Raw genomic sequence first — 6605 nt, forward strand, 5'->3', positions numbered from 1 at the left:
TAATGCAGTCACCTGGTAGCACCTTGGCTTGGAAAATCAAGACATGTGAGTTCAAAACCCGCAGAGAATACATTAAATTCAGAACTCAAGCACCTCAGGTTTCTAATAAATACAGAGATGTACAAATTACTTTAATGAATTGCTCTATGTTTCTGAGCTGAGAAGTTATTATCGCATGTATTTAATTATCACTTCTTTGTATTTTTCTATATTCTTGTTATCTTGATATAGTCTCATCATCTGTATTTTCTTCTATATAATCAATACTTGATCTGTATTTAACATTATATAAGAACTCAGTATAAGCTCCGCTTGTATATGAGTATAATGAAAGAATAATACTAATAATAATAATAATAAATTTATTATTATTATTATTCTTTAATTATAGATGTATATAGTCAGAGACTATAATATCTACCTGAGAACTTTTAGTTCTCAGAGTTTTTCCTATATCTATAAAGTCAACTATTATACATTTATCAATTTCAGATATGTGAAATCAGAAAATTCCAGCACAGAATATAAAAACTATTTATACATTACAGTATTTTAACACCTTCTGATACTTTGAAATCATTTAACAATATCATGACTAAAGAAAAGAGAACTCAGTCTTAAAGATAGATATATTAAATAGATAGATAGAAAAGAATAGAAAAAAAAAAGTAAAGTAAAAAGAGACTATAATAAAACAAATTATTAAAAGATAGTGTATAGCTGTTTTAACAGACTATATCTGATTAATTTTCTTCTCTTCATATTCAGATATTTCTGAATTCAGTTATTTTCTTATAGCTACTTGAGTTTCTGATAGAAAGTCTATTAAGTATTTAATTTCTATCTCAGTTAAGAATAAGAATCTCATATTTAATTAATATAAATTATACTTCTCTTTTAATCTGACTCTGAGACTATTGTATAATATATAATATATTATAATATACTCTGAATTTTTATTTATATTATAGAATGAGCATTCTATTGAATTAAATCTATTATTAAATCTTTGTATATAAGATTTAAAATAATCATATTCTAGTTTTAACTGAATTATAGATGAGATTATTTTCTTCTTATATTTAATTAAACAAGATTTTCACTTGAATTTTATTTTAAATCTTGAATAATATATACTCTTCTTTTATTTCTATCAGCTTTTATTTCACTTATCTAAATAAGATTCTTTTATCTTTCTCTTTATAAAAGATCAGAATATAATTTTTTGAATAAATCTGCTTAATTCTGAACTCTTTTTTACAGCTGAATCAGTCAATTCATTATCATGAATATTCATATAAGCAGAAACTCAGTGCAGATGAATTATCAGTTTTAATATTCTTCTCTTTTGAATTTTCAAAACAGAGTTTAAAATCAGTTCAAGATTTATTTAATCATTATAAATCTGACTATTTCTAAGTCTTTTTAAAGTAGCTTGACTATCAAAGAATATTTATATCTCTTTCAAACTATTTTCTCTTTTATAAGATTTTATTTCAATAAGTTTGAAAGCATTCATTAATATAAATAGTTTAGTATTAAAGACTTCAGATTCACAGTTTAAAATTCAGAAATCTGAGATAAAATTGATATTATCTTCAGTATAAGCAATGTCTGTGTCTAATCTATTTAAATTCTTATTTTTTGAGTCATCTGAATAAATCAGAATAGAGTCTTTTATATTAATTGTAAAAATTCTCTTTAAATGCTATTTATATTCTTTCTCTTTAGATAGTTCACTTATTTATAAGTCTATAAGAGATTCAAAGTTTTCTCTTTAAAGAGATATCTTTTCATGATCAACTTTTTCAATATTTAAGAAAGAAAATTAATTTTTAATCAGTGAGTATAGTCTGTATAGTTAAGAAGACATTTTCTTTGAAGAATTATTTTCATTTTAATCAAGAAATCTATTCTAATCTAGTTCATTTTCAGAGTTAATTAATGAAAGTGAAGAAGAGACTCTTTCTCTGATTATATAATTTAAGCTTATCTTTATAACTCTCACAGCATAGTTTATACAGATCTTTTTAAATTTAATAGTAGAAGAGAGAATTGAAGCTTTAATTTTCATTACTTTAATAGAAGATAATTTAAATGCTTTCAGAATTCTTCTCAAAGCTCTGTTTTACAGACTTTGAAAGAGTTCAGTGAAATTTTCTTAATTACTTTATTACACTTGAACTTTATAATCAGCTACTGAGATAATACAGGCTATATATAACTATCTCATAGTCTGAAAGAATAGATCTCTCTCTGTATTTAATAGTCTGATTATATTATTCAATAGTCTTTCTATCTTGATAGTTCTTTGTTAAATATAATATTTAAAATTCAACTTAGAGTTTAATCATACTTCTAATTATTTAATATTTAAACTGAGTTTAATCTCTCTATTTAAAAGAGTTAGATATAGTTCTTTCTTATTGAATTTAGAAAAGAAATGAATTAACTCAGTTTTATTCATATTAAATTAAATTTAATTAATATCTACTTTAACAAAGATTTTCTTTACTACTTTTTCAATTACTTTTAAATTCTCTGTGATTATTTTTGAGCTGCAGACTAGATCAATATCATTCATATAACTTAAAGATTATACTATTTTCATATCTCTATTTTTAAATAGATATGCAGTGTATATTACAAATAAAATAAGTGAGATTGAAGATTCTTACAGTACTTCTATTTTTATCTCAGTCTTATCTTATTTTACTTCATCAAAGAATAGTTGTATAATTCTTTTAAATATAAAACATTTAACTCATTTTATTAGAGAAAGTGATAGTTTTAACATCTTTAAAGTCTGAATTAACTTTGATTTTGAAACATGATTAAATACTTCTTTTATATTAATAAAAACTATATTTAAGATCAGATCTTCATACTTTGTTATTTAAATATTATAAATAACTGAGAGAATAATATTAATTATAGAATATTATCTTCTATCTCTCATTTAGTCACTGAATAAAAGAGAATTATTAATAGAGCTTATAAAAGATAGTTAAGTAGCTATTATCTTTTCTAAAATCTTTTCTAGACAGTTTAATAGAGATATTACTTTATATAACTTAGAAATTGAAGTTTTTCTATTAAGTTTTATAAGAATCACTTCAGTGACTTCTCTTCAGCATTCAGAATAATATTTATTTTTTAAGAGATTGAAAAAGAGCTCAAAATATTCATTCTTTATATAGAAGTATATATTTTAAATAATTAAGTAATTGATTGAATCAGGCTCTGCAGCAGTTTTAACTGAACTTGAGAAAATAGCTGACTCTAATTCATCTTATATAAGCTCAGATTATTCTCAGTCATTTTTATTAATATAGTTATAAAGTAATATATTCTCTTTCTCTGAATCTGAATCTGATGAATTTTGAAAGAGAATTCTTATAAAAGCTTAATATTATTTCTTAAAAGAATTTACTGTATATAATTCATTCTGAAACTTATATTCTAAGACTGAAAGTTTTACTACACTTCTTATTTTAGTATAGTTAAAAGCTTTAAAAACTTTCTTTTCTTATACTTCTTTAAGAAATTTATTTCAGTGCCCCGGTGGCTGAATGATTAATGCAGTCACTCAGTAGCATCTTGACATGAGAAATCAAGATATGTGAGTTCGAAACCCGCAGAGAATACATTAAATCTGAAACTCAAGTATCTTAGATTTCTAATAAATACAGAGATGTATAAATCACTTCAACAAATTACTCTACATTTCTGAGATGAAAAGTTATTATCACATGTATTTAATTCTCACTTCTTTGTATTTTCTATATTCTTGTTATCTTGATGTGATCTCAACATCTGTATTTTCTCCTGTATAATCAACACTTGACCTGTATTTAACATCACGTAAGAACTCATTATAAGCTCCGCTTGCATATGAGTATAATGAAAGAATAATAATAATAATAATAATAATAATAATAAATTTATTTCAGTAGTCTGTTTTAGCTCTTTTAATATCTGAAAAATATTCATTTCTGACAGCTTTGAACTCTTTATCAGATATTATATTATTCTTTTAATCTCTTCTAGCAGTAGCTAATTATTTTCTTTTAAATATAATATTCTTATTATATCAAGATTTGAAATACTTAGAAAACTTTCTCTTTGAAATATTATGTCTAATACTTGTTAGAATAATAGATGTAATGAGCTTCACTCTATTCTTAAGTATTTCATTTGAGATATCTTGATCAGAATTTCAATATAGCTTACTCTACTTTTCAGATTTTAACAGTTTTATACTTTCTTTAACTGCTTTTCAATCAGCTTTTTCAAAGTTAAACTGATTAAAGAGAAGAGAATTTTCACTTATTTATTTTTCACTCAGTTTAATATCAAATTGAATAATCTCATAATCTGATCTCAATGTCTCATTTGAATTAATAAATCAGTTTACAAGTCTTTTTTTCTTTAGATTTTATAATATAAAGATTAAATTTACAATAGATTTCTGTTTTATATTTTTTCTAAAGAATATTTATTAATCAGACTTATTAACTGAATTTATTAAATACTTAAAGATTTATTTAATCAGATTATCAGCTCTTACTGCTCTTTTATATTCTGAATTTTATTAAAAATGATATGTATTGAAATCTTCTATAATTATAGAGTTTCTTAATAAAGTTATGTTCAGAAATTCTCTTTTAATTATTCAGATATTATTATTTTTCTTCAATGACTTTTCATTATAGATATTTATAAGCTGTATAGTATTAAACTTATTCTCTTTATCTATATATCACTCATCAGAATATCAGAGTCAGATATAATATTAAATCTTAGATTAAATTACTATCTTAATCTCTTTCTTTTATAGATTACTACTCTTGACTTTATCTCAGACTTTTGAGATAGAAAGCAGTAGTAGCTTAAATAAGAAATAATATATTTTTACTTAGTATTAAAATTCAGTTTCTGAGGTAGTATAAAATTAACTTTTTATTCAAATGCAATTTGAAGATAAGAATAATTATAATTTAAGTTTCTATTTTCATTATTTTGAATAAATATAGTTTTTAAAGAGTTTTTAAACTTTTTTTATTGTTTGTATTATATATTTATACTAAAAGAGAGTAGAGATAGAGTAGAATCTAATTACTATCATCAGATAGTAAATTTTAACTATTTTGAAAAGTAGAAATCTCAACTGCTTACATTATATCTAGTTTATTATCAGAGTTATTTCTCAATTCTCTAATCTTAATAAAAGTTTAAGAATTCAAATTCTGTTTACATTTTACTGAAGAATTTGAGTTTGAAGATTTACATAGTTAAGAGTTTCTTCTTTTTAAGCTTGTAGTTATATATTTACTGACTTGACTATTCTTTTCAGTTCTAGATTGACTTTGAGCTTCATCTTTTCTTCAGTTCTTTTGAGCTAGATGCATGGTTTTCTTTGCAATTAAAGTATTTAAGTAGAGTATATTAACATATTTCATCTCTTTTTAAGTATGTTTCACATTTCTGCTCAGTAGTTTTGTAATCTCTAGCATAGAATACACATTTTAAATCTCTAAAATAAGAGATTACAAAGTATTCGTATCTTTGACAGTTTGAACACTGTGTTTAAGCTTTGAGATTCATTCTTGAGTCTTTATATTCATGAACTCTTATTTTCAAATCTACTACTCTTACTTCAGAGATCTTTGACTGTTTAAGTATCTTTATATATACTAGAACAGAGGCATTTCTTCTACTTTATTCAAACTTAATTGAATTTAGTTATATCAGCTCTTTTCTCAGTTGAATAGAGTTATATTCTTCTAATTCATTTTTAAGAAGTAGTATTTCTTCTTCACAGTCAAAAATTTGAACTGAAGTATTATAAAGAATAAATTTATCTCACTTTTCATCTCTCTTAGATAGAATTATTATGTTTAACAAAGACTCTACTACTGATTCTCAGAGATTCTTATTCTGAATAAGAAATTCTGCACTGAATTCAGTCATTGTAATTAGAATGATGAAGTTTTTAAAGAAGAATAACTTAATTAAAGCTATAACTAGACTGACCGTGTGACCGTGTCTGAGACCAGGACCAGATTTTTTGATAGTCTCATTACCAATTCGACTGATCTCATTACACAGTTTTAACATTAAATAGTAGTCTTATACTGTCTCAGTGAGACTTACTGTCTACTCTTATCACATTTTTCAAATAAGATTATAATTTTCACTTCTCAATTTAAATTATTTTTATTGCTTTAAATGACTTTAAATCTTATTTAATTGTTATCAAAAAGTGTTACTTTTTAAAAAATTATAAATAGTCTAAAAAAAACCTTAAAATGTCTAAAAATAGTAACTTTATGCCAAGAATGGGACTAAATGAGATCAAATGAAATCACTTTCTTATTTTTTTCAAGTCATGGTTCTATTTTAAAATCTGATATATAGTCACTTTACCTGTTTTTTTAATAGCCAGTCCCAGCGGGATTCACGCCAAGAAATGTATGAAACCAGACTAAATGAGATCAAATATGAAATTCATGATCCCGGCGGCCAGTCTAGCTATAACTAATTTTTAAACTTTAATATCAGTTATTAACTGAGAAAAGAACTGCTGATTAATTTCATTTCTA

Source organism: Blastomyces dermatitidis (genome assembly GCF_000003525.1).
Source record: "Blastomyces dermatitidis ER-3 genomic scaffold supercont1.8, whole genome shotgun sequence".
NCBI lineage: Eukaryota > Fungi > Ascomycota > Eurotiomycetes > Onygenales > Ajellomycetaceae > Blastomyces > Blastomyces dermatitidis.